Genomic DNA, 16,170 nt, shown 5'->3' on the forward strand with positions numbered 1-16,170 from the left:
CAAGACCTTAGATATCATTTTATGTGATCAGAAACACTTTAAATGTTTCCAAACTCTCCCAGTCTTGCTGTATAACGTTGTGTTAACTTCGTTAGCCTCCGTCTTGCAGTACTTTCAGTTAGAGGAGTTTATCAACAAAGGGGGCTTTGTTCCGCAGCAAGTCTTTAATTGTGATGAGACCAAAAAAGATGCCAATGCAGACCTTTATTACAGCAAAGGAGAAGGCACTACTGGGACACAAGCCGATGACGAATCGCCTCACACTGCTAGTTTGTGCAAACACTAGCGGTGACTACGTGAAGCTACTGCTTGTTTGTCACTCTAAAACTCCTAGAGTGTTGAAAATCCATCCATCCATCCATTTTCTACCGCTTGTCCATTTTGGGGTAGCGGGGGGTGCTGGAGCCTATCTCAGCTGCATTCGGGCGGAAGGCAGGGTACACCCTGGACAACTCGCCACCTCATCACAGGGCCAACACAGCCACAATAATTCACAGACACAAGGTAAACAAGACTTGTGTGTGTATGTGCGTGTTGACATTTAAAGGCCTACTGAAATTATTTTTTTTTATTTAAACGGGAATAGCAGATCCATTATATGTGTCATACTTGATCATTTCGCGATATTGCCATATTTTTGCTGAAAGGATTTAGTAGAGAAAATCGACGATAAAGTTCGCAACTTTTGCTCGCTGATAAAAAAAAGCCTTGCCTGTACCGGAAGTAGCGTGACGTCACAGGAGCTAGTATTCCTCACAATTCCCCATTGTTTACAATGGAGCGAGAGAGATTCGGACCGAGAAAGTGACGATTACCCCATTAATTTGAGCGAGGATGAAAGATTCGTAGATGAGGAACGTTACAGTGAAGGACTTGAGAGGCAGTGATGGACGTATCTTTTTTCGCTCTGACCGTAACTTAGGTACAAGCTGGCTCATTGGATTCCACACTCTCCTTTTTCTATTGTGGATCACGGATTTGTATTTTAAACCACCTCGGATACTATATCCTCTTGAAAATGAGAGTCGAGAACACGAAATGGACATTCAGTGCCTTTTATCTCCACGACAATACATCGGTGAAATGCTTTAGCTACGAGCTAACGTGATAGCATCGTGCTTTAACTGCATATAGAAACAAAAAAAATAAACCCCTGACTGGAAAGATAGATAGAAAATCAACAATACTATTAAACCGTGGACATGTAAATACACGGTTAATGCTTTCCAGGCTGGCGAAGGTTAACAATGCTGTGCTAACGACGCCATTGAAGCTAACTTAGCAACTTAGCAACCGGACCGCACAGAGATATGCTAAAAACATTAGCTCTCCACCTACGCCAGCCAGCCCTCATCTGCTCATCAACACACGTGCTCACCTGCGTTCCAGCGATCGGCAGAAGGACGAAGGACTTCACCCGATGCGTTTGGCGGCCCGGAGACGTAGGAAGTCAAGGTGAGGTCGGCGACTAGCGCGTCTGCTCTCCAACAAAGGCCTCCTGGTTGTGTTGCTGTAGTCCGCTGCTAATACACCGATCCCACCTACAACTGTCTTCTTTACAGCCTTCATTGTTCATTAAACAAATTGCAAAAGATGTCCAGAATACTGTGGAATTATGAAATGAAAACAAAGCTTTTTGTATAGGATTCTACGGGGTACCATAACTTCCGTTACTCTGACTTCGTCACGTGCATACGTCATCATACCGTGACGTTTCAGACGGATATTTCCCGGGAAATTTAAAATGTCACTTTATAAGTTAACCCGGCCGTATTGGCATGTGTTGCAATGTTAAGATTTCATCATTGATATATAAACTATCAGACTGCGTGGTCGGTAGTAGTGGGTTTCAGTAGGCCTTTAAGCTTACTGTAATGTGTTTGTGTTGTTTGGATAAAAAAAGAAATTGTTGAGCCATTACCCCCTTGTTATGTTGTGTGATATATATATATATATATATATATATATATATATATATATATATATATATATATATATATATATATATATATATATATATATATATATATATATATATATACTGTATATACACACACACACACATTACAGTGTCTTCAAAGTGTGCAGGTTTTTTAGTGTCACGACTTGGACTTTGGTGTGGTTTGTTCTCCCGTGGTGCAAATGAATTGGACCAGACATGGCGTGAAGTTAAATACATGATTTAATAATAGATTATAAAAAGTATAAACAAAAGGTGTGCACATGGCGGGGAACAAACTTGGCTAATAAAACAAAACTAGCACAAAGGCAGAACTATGGAAAAAAGGAACAAACAAAAGGCGCTCACAGCGGAGGTACAAAACAGTGGCTTGAATAAACAAAAAACTTACATGGCAAGAAAAGAGCAGCATGAACTATGACCTGGACAGAGTAAGCAGCGTGTCAAGAGTGCAGAGCATGAATGTGATGTCGCCAGAAAGACCAACAGAAAATGACAGGCTTAAATATTCATGTGGTGATTGAAAACAGGTGCTTGAGTTCAAATGAATCAGGTGCGTGAGTCCAAGAAGTGAAACAGGTGACACTAATGGTTGTCAAGGTAACAAACAAACAAGGAAGTGCAACCAGGAACTAAAAAGAGTCCAAAAAACAAACAGCACATGGCCAAACAAAAACATGATCAACAGACATGACAGAGCCCCTCCCTTAAGGACAGATCCCAGATGTCCAAAAACAAAAAAACAAGGCAGGATCGAGAGTCATGGGAGGGCGACTTGGCGGTGGGTCGCCAGACCACGTGTCCCCGAATCCACCGGGGAAGAATCAGATGGCGGCGACACGTAGACCGACGCTGTACCTGACAAGGTGGGCAACCTGGGAATGGCCACATCCATGGCCGACGAGGAGGTGGGCGCACTTGGCGTGGCGGACGACCAGGTAGTGGCCACATTCGTGGCCGACGAGGAGGCAGGTGCGTCGTCATCATGGCAGGCGTGGAAGCTGCGCGCGTCGTCGTGGCAGGCGTGGAAGCAGCAGATGAAGCAGGCGTGGGTGCAGCAGACGAAGCAGGCAGCGAAGCTCGGCGTAGTGCGTCAGGCGGCGGGTCTTGGCGTGGCGGGTCTTGGCGTGGAGGGTCTTGGCGTCATGGAGCTGCAACTGGCGGCACTTGGCGGCGTGGAGCTGCGACTGGCAGCACTTGGCGGCGTGGAGCTGCGACTGGCGGCACTTGGTGGCGTGGAGCTGCGACTGGCGACACTTGGCGGCGTGGAGCTGCGACTGGCGGCATGTGGCGCCGTGGAGCTGCGACTGGCGGCACGTGGCGGCGTGGAGCTGCGACTGGCGGCACTTGGCGGCGTGGAGCTGCGACTGGCGGCACTTGGCGTGGAGCTGCGACTGGCGGCACTTGGCGTGGCGCTGCTAGGCATGTTGGTAGCCTTGGAGCAGGGCGTGGAGCAGGTGGAGGTGGCCTAGCTGGGGGTTGCGGCTTGGCAGGCCGAAAGACCGGTGGTGGTGGCCGAACCGGAGGTTGCGGCTTAGCAGGCCGAAAGACTGGTGATGGTGGTCGTGCTGGAGGCTGTGGCTTGGCGTGACGATGCTGAGCCACCCCACCGGAACAATTCCCAGCCGTAGCCCCCCCCTCAAGGAGCAGATACCAGACGCGCTCCCCGCGGTCTGGAACCGTTTTTTTGGGTGGGTGGAGGAAGGTCAGGAGGGGGGCAGAATCCTCCCCACTAAATTGTCCAACAAATATTTCTTTATCCCCCACCTGGGGTTGTGTGGGCGGAAAAAAATAAACATTTTGTGACGGGGGCAGGGCTTGAGTCTTGGGGGGCAAGGACAGTCCCGGTGAGCAGGTCTGTGAAAAAAATTTCTGGAAGTGTCTGATTCGGGCAAAATAGTCATTTGGTGGTGGCTGATAGAAAAAGTTAACAGAATTAAAAAAAAAATCTTGGTCTCTGACATCATCACCAGTGGGCGGGGTGACGTCATGACAAGGCGGTGGCGTGATGTCATCTGCGGGAAAACTTATTTGCTGGCGACATCTGTCACGACTTGGACTTTGGCGTGGTTTGTTCTCCCGTGGTGCAAATGAATTGGACCGGACAGATTATAAAAAGTATAAACAAAAGGCGCGCACAAGGCGGGGAACAAACTTGGCTAATAAAACAAAACTAGCACAAAGGCAGAACTATGGAAAAAAGGAACAAACAAAAGGCGCTCACAGCGGAGGTACAAAACAGTGGCTTGAATAAACAAAAAACTTACATGGCAAGAAAAGAGCAGCATGAACTATGACCTGGACAGAGTAAGCAGCGTGTCAAGAGTGCAGAGCATGAATGTGATGTTGCCAGAAAGACCAACAGAAAATGACAGGCTTAAATAGTCATGTGGTGATTGAAAACAGGTGCTTGAGTTCAAATGAATCAGGTGCGTGAGTCCGAGAAGTGAAACAGGTGACACTAGTGGTTGTCAAGGTAACAAACAAACAAGGAAGTGCAACCAAGAACTAAAAAGAGTCCAAAAAACAAACAGCACATGGCCAAATAAAAACATGATCAACAGACATGACAAATAGGGACTTTTTTCATGGCTCGAACCAATTATTCATGTTTACCTTGATTCTTACGAGAAACTCTGCTTCACTATACAAATGTTTCGCTCTGTGAACCATGTTCAACAACCAAATAAGTTCGTAAATCGAGGTTCCACTATAAAATATTGCATTATTTATTATTATTTGTCACAATCCACTAATGGATTGTGGAATTATTTAATAGTAAGTTAGTGAGTTCAGGGTTTCACTTGCTAACTGCCTAACAATGCTCATGGTACCATGCTACTTAGTGTGACATCATCCCAATGAAAAAAATTAAATACAGATTTTATGTATTTTTATATGTATTTGGTATTTTAAATATTGTGGTACCTCAGTTTACGAATTCTCTACCTTATGAATGTTTTGAGGTATGAGCTGTTGCTCTGCTATTTTTAGATACCAAAAAAATTTAGGCTACATACCAGCTTCAGATACCTCCCCACCACTAGTTGGCGTAACAAATGCCACAATAAACCCTGTAAAATCTGACCAACATCTGCTGTCTCATTGCTGGTATTAGAGACAATATAACTTTGGTTCAGATAGAGTGTGAAGGACAGTGCTGAGAAGAAGCTAATTATATTAATTGATTTAAAGAAACAAATAATGGAAAAAAAAAAAAGGGTGTGTGCGTAGCCGAGTTGGCAAAGCAATATGAACATGTTGCATTTCCACAACCATACTGTAGCAGGAGCTATAATTGCCAGCCAAGGATGTTAAATCATTTTTTATTATTTAGATCATTTATCCATGAAAATATGGAGAAGCAGCGGATGGTGTGTTTGATGTTGAAGCAGCTCCGAAGAGATACCATAAATCTACTATCCAAGGTAACTATTGTACATTATTTCTATTTTACTTCATAAAAGTACTGTAGTTGTTAGTAGTATCATCTATTGTATTGTTTTAATACAATATTTGTTCTTATTCAAATGGATGGATGGATGGATGGATGGATAAAAAACATGTTACATGTTAAAATGTTGGTGTTTTTAGGGGGGCCTAGAACAGATTATTTAGATTTCAATTAATTTCAATGTGGACATTGATTTGAAATACCAGTATTTTGGGTCACGAGTTAACCAATTAAACTGGTAAGCCAATGCACCACTGGACGTAGATTTCCGCCAATGATTTCACATACTGCAGGTTGATTGGCATTTTGAGAAAATAAAAATGATTCCCATTCAACAGCTAATTAAACCCCTTGCGTGTGAGAATGATCACCGGACTCTTTAAAAAGATAAATGTGAACAATAAATAAGATTACCTGCACACTCAACTAGTTTTACATCAAGGTCACTGACGACATTGTAAGGTTTTCTGTCGGTGGGCTGGGAATTACAGTACACATATTTATTGTGGGTGATAATGGGAGCTTGAATGGAACCATCTTACCATCTTAACAAGCTCTCATGTGATGCTCTTTAAAAACAATCATTATAGACCTTCCTGGAGCACTAACCTTCTCCCTGTTTATTAATCAGCTAATTACACATTGACAGTCATGGGCTTGCTGATTCCCACACTTAAATGAACAAGGCTCTTTAATGATTAAGCCTTTGTGTTTCTCTCGCTCGCTTACTCTTCCCCATTCTTTCTTTTCCCTCTGAACACACACACCAGTAGCCTACCCCCTTCCCCCCAAAAAAACAGGACATGAAATCAGACTTCTCAGCTTGAGGGTTTGCTAATAACAAATCTGTTTCCACCAACACACAATAAGACGCACAGTAAAGTACCACAATGGTCACATTGGGGGACGCTTGGTTGAAGCACTGAGCTGGTACCTGGGGCAGAAGCAGCACCATCATGAAAGTTTGGCGAGGCGATGCAGGCGTATGCCGCTAGAGACTCTGGCGGTTTTGAAGGGCGCGGGCAGGGTGCGGAGGGGAAGCCGAAGAGGACAAAATAGTGCGGTGGGCTGCATTTCTGTCAGCAGAAGTGATGGCTGAGCGCAAGCATTATTTGTCTTGTGCTGCCATACAGCCCTCACACCAGCCCGGGCATTAATGAGAGGAGGCCGGACCGCCGGGTAGGAACACGACGCGCCACCGACGCGGGTGATCTGTCACGCAGCCGTCTGGCTCAGGCAAGGAGACACATGAAGGGAAGGAGAGGCAGCGGGACCAAGCCAGGGTCTGCACGCCACACGGCAAACACGCTACTTTCCCTTGTACACAGATAACGTTCAATAGCTGACGCTGATAACTTCAGTCAAACTTAATTACTGCACTCTGGACTGGTAACTCTTTCCTGAAATGAATCAAGTCTGACTTCTTACTATCGCTCCTGCATGGCGAGGAAGATTACGAGTCATTTGAGCGCAGCCGTTAACTACTTCAACAAAACACAGGAACAGTACAAAGGCAGAACAAAACAAGCACAAAGTGGAACATATAAAGCAGGGGTGTCAAACTCATTGGAGCTCAGGGGCCGCATGGAGGACAATCTATTCCCAAGTGGGCCGTAATGGTAAAATCATGGCATGATAACTTTAAAATAAAGACAACTCCAGGTTGTTTTCTTTGTTTTACTTAGGCCAAACATACAACAAGCACATTCTGAAAACGTACAAATCACAAATAATCCTCTGGACAAAACACTACAAGTTTGTTGAAAATTCTGAGGAAATTGGTGCAGCTTCAAAAACACAATGAGCTTGGACTTCGTCTCAGTGTGTCTACAAAGCCAGGATTAAACTTTAAGTCACAGTCTTTCTGGTATTGAACAAAAAAACACAACATGTAAACTCTTCGAGGTATCAAATACCTCCTTTGTCATGTCCATGTATCAATCCAGTACTCAACAAACCATAAGAAACAAAGGTAAAAACTATTCAGAAGGGTTAAGTTCACTTTTCTTGTGTTTGATCAGGACATTTAGGGGGAATAAGGGTGCCAAATAACGGTGTGTTCAAAGCAGAAGACAAAAAACGGCAGGTTTTAAGTTTGACGTGGGTCGAGGAGGATGAGCCACAGTCACCATTTACTGTGTACCTACTGCTTGGCCTCGGTATGCCAAACAGAATTGCTATTGTGACATCCAGTGGACACATTTAGAACAGGAGTTTCTTTCATTAAAAAAAAAGCAACTCCTTTTTATACTTGGCAAACTCATCACGCGGGCTGGATAAACCTGTTCTTCTTTATGCTACAGTGTAGTCTTGAACTGTTTATGCTAATGAGCAGATTACTTGCAATCATCTGCCAACATAAGAGGGGTCAGTAGTTTCCTAAGAGGAAACAACCACAGCTAACTAACTTCCTGTTTATTCTGAAGATGGCGACTGAAGCACCATACAGATTGTTGTCAAACATTAGTCACTTTTATTGATCAGTGTGCTCTGAAACCGATCATAGTTATATTGTAACGACCTGGCAGTAATGTGGAGTTTAAAGGCCTACTGAAACCCACTACTACCGACCACGCAGTCTGATAGTTTATATATCAATGATGAAATCTTAACGTTGCAACACATGCCAATACGGCCGGGTTAACTTATAAAGTGCAATTTTAAATTTCCCGACACACTTCCGGTTGAAAACATCTAGATATGATGACGTATGCGCGTGACGTAAACGGTTGATAGAAGTATTGGTACCCCATTGAATACAATACAAAAAAGCTTTGTTTTCATTTCAAAATTCCACAGTATTCTGGACATCTGTGTTGGTGAATCTTTTGCAATTTGTTTAATAAACAATGGAGACTGCAAAGAAGACAGTTGTAGGTGGGATCGGTGTATTAGCGGCGGGCTACAGCAACACAACCAGCAGGACAGAGATGGATAGCAGACGCGCTAGCCGCCGAACTCACCTTAACTTCCTCCGTCTCGCAGACCGCATCTGTGATTGGGTGAAGTCCTTCGTCGCTGGAACGCAGGTGAGCACGGGTGTTGATGAGCAGATGAGGGCTGGCTGGCGTAGGTGGATAGCTAATGTTTTTAGCATAGCTCTGTGAGGTCCGGTTGCTAAGGTAGCTTCAATGGCGTCGTTAGCAACAGCATTGTTAACCTTCGCCAGGCTGGAAAGCATTAACCGTGTATTTACATGTCCATGGTTTAATAGTATTGTTGATCTTCTGTCTATCCTTCCAGTCAGGGATTTATTTATTTTGTTTCTATATGCAGTTAAGCACGATGCTATCACGTTAGCTCCGTAGCTAAAGTGTTTCGTCGATGTATTGTCGTGGAGATAAACGTCACTGTGAATGTCCATTTCGCGTTCTCGACTCTCATTTTCAAGAGGATATAGTATCCGAGGTGGTTTAAAATACAAATCCGTGATCCACAATAGAAAAAGGAGAGAGTGTGGAATCCAATGAGCCAGCTTGTACCTAAGTTACGGTCAGAGCGAAAAAAGATATGTCTTGCACTGCATTATAGTCCTTCACTCTAACGTTCCTCCTCATCCACGAATCTTTCATCCTCGCTTAAATTAATGGGATAATCGTCGCTTTCTCGGTCCGAATCGCTCTCGCTGCATTGAAAACAAAAGGAAAATGTGAGGAGCCTTTCAATTGATGACGTCACTCTACTTCCGGTAGGGGCAAGGCTTTTTTTTATCAGATACCAAAAGTTGCGATCTTTATCGTCATTGTTCTCTACTAAATCCTTTCAGCAAAAATATGGCAATATCGCGAAATGATCAAGTATGACACATAGAATGGATCTGCTATCCCCATTAAAATAAAAACAATTCATTTCAGTAGACCTTTAAAATGTCTGACTGTGTGGCTGTGAACGCGTCAGGGGCAGCCAGCTGCGTGTGTATTGCAGATGTTGTTTTGCCGTGGTTAAGGCCGACAGGAACCAGTTTTGCTTTTTGATTGATTGATTGCGACTTTTATTAGTAGGTTGCACAGTGAAGTACATATTCCGTACAATTGACCACTAAATGGTAACACCCGATTAAGTTTTTCAACGGGGTCAACTTAAATTGATTCATGATACAGATATATACTATCAGATATATACTATCATCATAATACAGTCATCACACAAGATAATCATCAGGGTATATACATTTAATTATTTACATTATTTACAATCCTGGGTGTGGGATGTGTAGGGGGGGGGGGGGGGGTTAGGTTTGGTTGTTATCAGCACTTCAGTCATCAACAATTGAGAACAGAGAAATGGACATTGAAACAGTGTAGGTCTGACTTGGTAGTATATGTACAGCAAGTAGTGGACATAGAGAGAGAGAGAGAGAGAGAGAGAGAGAGAGAGAGAGAGAGAGAGAGAGAGAGAGAGAGAGAGAGAGAGAGAGAGAGAGAGAGAGAGAGAGAGAGAGAGAGAGAGAGAGCTCAGAAACCATAAGAAAAAGTTACATAAAGCGGTTGTTGATCAGCCGCCTCCTCATCATCTTCATAACATCTCAGCGGACATTATGATAGTATATTAATATAACTGCTCATATTTGAGTATTACATTTTTCTTTGCTGACACGCTCCTCAATTTTCACCATCGTTTCTTTTGTTTTGGCCAACTTTTTGGTGCTTCATCACAAAGGCAAAGCAATTCTGCAATCTGTGTCAAGGACAAGGTCAGAATTTTTGGTAGGCGCACATTAAGGTCTGCTGGAGGGTTGGGAGGAGCAAGCGGGTGTTGCTTACGCTGGCACCGTGACCCTGGCACCGTGACACTGTAGTATAAAGAAGCCTTCAGGGTGAAAATCTGTTCTGCAATGCTGACCATCCTACTGTAATTTGTTCAGATTTTAAATCATTATTTTTCATAAGAAATAGGAATATATAATGAATATAATTATTTTGTTCCAGTATACATTCCATTATAGCTAATGTACCTTCCCAAGGTGTCTTCTTTTTCCCTACAAATGTGCGCTTCATTCACTAACGGTGTTGCAAAAAAGGTCAATTAGAATAATACATAATGTTGGATATTGGAGAACATACAAACCCTTTATTTTATTGAATCACAAATATTGAAATTCAACGATTTGGTGAATTTGCAAACAGCTAAAATTATGTACAAAGCAAACTATAACCTGCTACCCAAGAATGTAGAACAATTCTTCTCAACAAAAGAGGAGAAATATAACCTTAAAGGAAAATCTCATTTAAAACATGTGTAATGCTCGTACAACACTTAAAACCTTTAGCATATCCGTATGTGGAATTAAATTATGGAATGGATTAACCAAAGAAATCAAACAAAGCACCAATATGATTCAGTTTAAGAGATTGTTCAAACTACAAGTGTTCACAAAGTACAAAGAAGAACAATTATGATGAACATCTTGAACACTTTGTTTTTTTTTAAAATAAAGATTATGTATTTAATATGTGTTTACCTTACTATGGTATATTATTTATTTATTATTTATTCACTGTTCTGTTACAAACAGAGAACAAGGAAATGGGGATAAATTGCTAAGCTATGAAAAGGGGGTAGGATTAAATTAGCTCTGCTTCTTCCTACTCCTTTTCGAATGTGCTGTAATGAAACAACTGGAAATATGTGATGTATTAGTATTGTATTGTATGCATGTTCGAAATAAACTGAAACTGAACTGAACTGAACTGAAATTTTGGGCTTTGGAGTTTTGGATGTGGGTTCAGATCAGGGGATGTCGTTGTGGTTTGTGAAGCACTTCTGATTGAGGCTATACAAATAAACTAAGATTGACTTTGATTGATTGAATGTTAGTATCTAATTTATTTATTTATTTTCTATTTATTGTTAATTTTTTTTAACTTTCATTATTTTTGTTATCACTATTTCTGTGTTTGTCTTTTTAGTTTTCCTTAACACTTCACAAGCTATAATGTGTTGTATTTTCTTAAGTTCCAAAAAGCTTAGTAATGATTGTTTTTTTCTTAACACATTCCTTTCTTTAAACACAGGAAGTGAAGAAAATTTAATTGACAAAATGTACGCAAACAAAATATTGTAAGTGTAACTACTAGGAAATGTTAATGTGCACCATTTTCATATATACAGCACAAGTACACAACATAGCAATACTATCCACCAATCATGTATGATTGATAGCTAAAATGTTTTAGGCTGTACACATAGTGATAGTCTTGCAATATTAAAGTGTTAAACATCTCCCGTTAATATCAAAATATGCCATGCTTTTTTAAAGTGAGTGATATCGCTACAAACTATCATTTACGACTGACAGTAAAGGCATCTTCTTGTTATTTCTTTGAACTGGTCAGTGGAGAGCAATGTCAACTATGTGCAATGTGATTGGCTGTGATGGATTTGAGGGTCAGCGTTATGGTCAAAAGGGATGCCCTGTGTGAAGTTTATCTTCCTTCTGGGGACGCAAAATGTAAACGTTATGGTGTGAATCTAAAGAGTTATATTCATACGCCCTACCCCTCGTTAGGTCCACTACCCCTACATGCAAAGAGTCATTGGAACGTGCAAAATGTAGGGATAGGGCTAAAAAGTAGGGCGAGGAGGAGTATAGTGACTGGTCCTTACTGTCACTAAACACATTCTTATTTTATTGTAGACTTATTGCCATATATACTGAGCAGCCGGGACAGACATACTGTATGTATACCACTTACTTTACTACTATACCAATACTTTGTATTACATTTTATTTCTGATTCTTGGGTCATCTTCATGTCTTTATTATTGTTATATTATTACTGGAACCTTTTTGTGATGGCGTCACAAGAAAGAAAATACAAAAAATCCAGGTAAAAAGCAAAAAAAAAAAAAAAAGTTGTGGATTTAGTCCTTCAGATATTCATTAACTGGGCTCCTGAGTTTTGCTGACGCCTGATGTGATGCCATGTGTATCAAAGGCTCAACTCTGGATTTTTCCACCACATTTTACACTTGGCAGGGCAAGTAAAGACAGTGAAAGAGTTATAATTTATTTGACATAAAACCAAACCTTAAACTATTTGGCTTATGTCAAAAATTAGCACATTAGCAAAGGCTATGTTTTACCACGATATATGTTATATGTTATTAATAATGAACATACTAAACAAACGAATGTCTATATTTGTCACAATTAGAATTGAAAAATTAAATGAAACAAAAATGACAAATGCAATGGATGCTGCATTGATGTTGAAACGGTGAGTGAAATCATACACATTTCCAAACACTGCTTTTAAAAATGTTGTACTTTTCTCGTGTACATGTAGTCGTACCAGGAAGAGGGCTACCCTCAGGCAGCCATCTAACTATGGCATGCAACAACTTTAATGTAACAAAGGGTAGCAGTAGAGTGGAAAAACAAGTTGACTTTATATGCTTAAAGGCCTACTGAAATGATTTATTTTTATTTAAACGGGAATAGCAGATCCATTCTATGTGTCATACTTGATCATTTCGCGATATTGCCATATTTTTGCTGAAAGGATTTAGTAGAGAAAATCGACGATAAAGTTCGCAACTTTTGCTCGCTGATAAAAAAAAGCCTTGCCTGTACCGGAAGTAGCGTGACGTCACAGGAGCTAGGATTCCTCACTATTCCCCATTGTTTACAATGGAGCGAGAGAGATTCGGACCGAGAAAGTGATGATTACCCCATTAATTTGAGCGAGGATGAAAGATTCGTAGATGAGGAACGTTACAGTGAATGACTTGAGAGGCAGCAATGGACGTATATTTTTTCGCTCTGACCGTAACTTAGGTACAAGCTGGCTCATTGGATTCCACACTCTCCTTTTTCTATTGTAGATCACAGATTTGTATTTTAAACCACCTCGGATACTATATCCTCTTGAAAATGAGAGTCGAGAACGCGAAATGGACATTCAGTGCCTTTTATCTCCACGACAATACATCGGCGAAATGCTTTAGCTACGAGCTAACGTGATAGCATCTTGCTTTAACTGCATATAGAAACAAAAGAAATAAACCCCTGACTGGAAGTGTAGATAGAAAATCAACAATACTATTAAACCGTGGACATGTAAATACACGGTTAATGCTTTCCAGGCTGGCGAAGGTTAACAATGCTGTGCTAACGACGCCATTGAAGCTAACTTAGCAACCAGACTGCACAGAGCTATGCTAAAAACATTAGCTCTCCACCTATGCCAACCAGCCCTCATTTGCTCATCAACACCCGTGCTCACCTGCGTTCCAGCGATCGGCAGAAGGACGAAGGACTTCACCCGATGCGTTTGGCGGCCCGGAGACGTAGGAAGTCAAGGTGAAGTCGGCGGCTAGCGCGGCTAGCGCGGCTAGCGCGGCTAGCGCAGCTAGCGCGGCTAGCGCTCCAACAAAGTCCTCCTGGTTGTGTTGCTGTAGTCCGCTGCTAATACACTGATCCCACCTACAACTGTCTTCTTTGCAGCCTTCATTGTTCATTAAAAAAATTGCAAAAGATGTCCGGAATACTGTGGAATTATGAAATGAAAACAGAGCTTTTTGTATAGGATTCTACGGGGTACCATAACTTCCGTTACTCGGACTTCGTCACGCGCATACGTCATCATACCGCGATGTTTCAGTCGGATATTTCCCGGGAATTTTAAAATGTCACTTTATAAGTTAACCCGGCCGTATTGGCATGTGTTGCAATGTTAAGATTTCATCATTGATATATAAACTATCAGACTGCGTGGTCGGTAGTAGTGGCTTTCAGTAGGCCTTTAATTGCGCTTCTTTGTATCCATTAAACCAGACGTGGGCATTCTGCGGCCTGCAGGCCGCATCCGGCCCTTTGTGCGTCCCTGTCCGACCCGCGTGAGGCCAATTATAAATTGCAAAATAAATTTTAAAAAGTATCTATGTCGAGTGTGCAATACAACGGTGCTGCTTTTGTTTTGAAAATCGTTATTTGTATTACTTCCGTGTGGACGTATGCGTGTGCGTGATTGTGAGTGCATGTGAACAGCTGCAATCACAAATTACAAAATAAAGTTGAAAAAACATCAATGTCGTGCGCGCAATACAACTGTGCTGCTTTTATTTTGAAAAGTATTATTTATGGGCGTGTGTCCGTGTGTAACCTGCGAGTGAAGGTGCACATGCAGCGACAAGTGATGCACGGTTTACACCCGAGACGCTAAAAAGAGAAAAGTTGATGATGAATGGCGTGTTTTCAACAAGACATGGACTGCCAAGCAACGTTCCCTCTCAGGTGCGTGCCTGCGCAATTGCGCACTGCTCAAGCGTCCGCTGCGCACAGCAAATATATGCCGCGCACCAAATCAAATCCCATCTGAATTCTAAACAAAATAAACACATTTATTCTGTGTAATTTTGCAATGCAACTCTGAGTGACAGTGACAACAAGCGGCCCTAACGGTGTTCGTCAACACCGTTCAATTGAACACCGTTCAATTATTGTAACGTCTATCGAGATGCTTCGAGGACAGGAATTATATTGATCACTTTATTGAGCAAAACTGTTTATATTCGGACATAACCACACCAAAAACATGAGTAAAACACTTCTATCTCGAAAAACTAGTCATTTTCTGCCGTACAAACCAGGCCAAAACCAACGTGTCATCTGTCACCAACACGCATACCACTAAACCACTGGTGCGTTTATGGCCACACAAAAAGTCGGACAACTCAAACACCACACAAAGTTACACTATGACTCCTCAGTCATACGTGTGCTTATTTTACTGTCATTTATTATTAATGTTAATTTATTTATCAATCAATCAATCAATGTTTATTTATATAGCCCTAAATCACAAGTGTCTCAAAGGGCTGTACAAGCCACAACGACATCCTCGGTACAGAGCCCACATACGGGCAATATTATATTAGTCATGGAATGCTGTTACACACACTATGTTGACGTATTACTATTATTATTAATTATTATTATTATTATTATTATTATTATTTATCTTACGGTATATATCAAAAATAATATTGAGCAAAATGTAATTGAAATATTGTCGATGTGGCCCTCCAGCAGTGCTCGGGTTGCTCAAGCGGCCCCCGGTAAAAAAAATAATTGCCCACCCCTGCATTAAACCATATCCAAGTGTACTTACAATCTGCAAAGAATGTGAAAATACCGTCTAAACATCACAAAATGCCACAAATTCAGTTGGCCAATTTCAATATACCGCTTTGAATATCTTCAGGAAATTCCGTAGATTCTTTGTCACTGGAGGAACACTTCTGCACTCTGATCGTATTATCAAATCAGTCATACTTGAAATACGCAAAAATTGGAAGGAGATGTGCTGTTTATCATTCACAATCCTTATGTAAGACAAGAACACACATGCTTGACTCTTTTATGCATTTAAAATCGTAAATAAATAGCCAACAATTGAGTCAACAAAAAAAAGGTCCTATATTGCGCCAATTATACCCTCTAAAAACATCCAGAAACCACCAACAATACTCCATTTACAAGTAGTGACCTGAAAATTAACCAAATATGAGTCATATTGTTATTATAAGGGCTAACGCAGACGTCCTACTTTAGCGGCGCATTGACAGCAGTGAGCTAATGCTAGCTTATGCTGCTATTGTTGAAACACTAAGATGGTTCTGCTTTGTCTCAAACTTGCTAAAAATAAATTGTAGATTATAATTCATGCATCTCCCACCTGGTGGTAGACCAATGTGGCCAGTCTGGTCGACTTTGATATCCCAAGAGATGACAAAAAAGACTTGGTGCGGC

This window comes from Entelurus aequoreus, linkage group LG03 (assembly GCF_033978785.1).
Source record: "Entelurus aequoreus isolate RoL-2023_Sb linkage group LG03, RoL_Eaeq_v1.1, whole genome shotgun sequence".
Lineage (NCBI taxonomy): Eukaryota > Metazoa > Chordata > Actinopteri > Syngnathiformes > Syngnathidae > Entelurus > Entelurus aequoreus.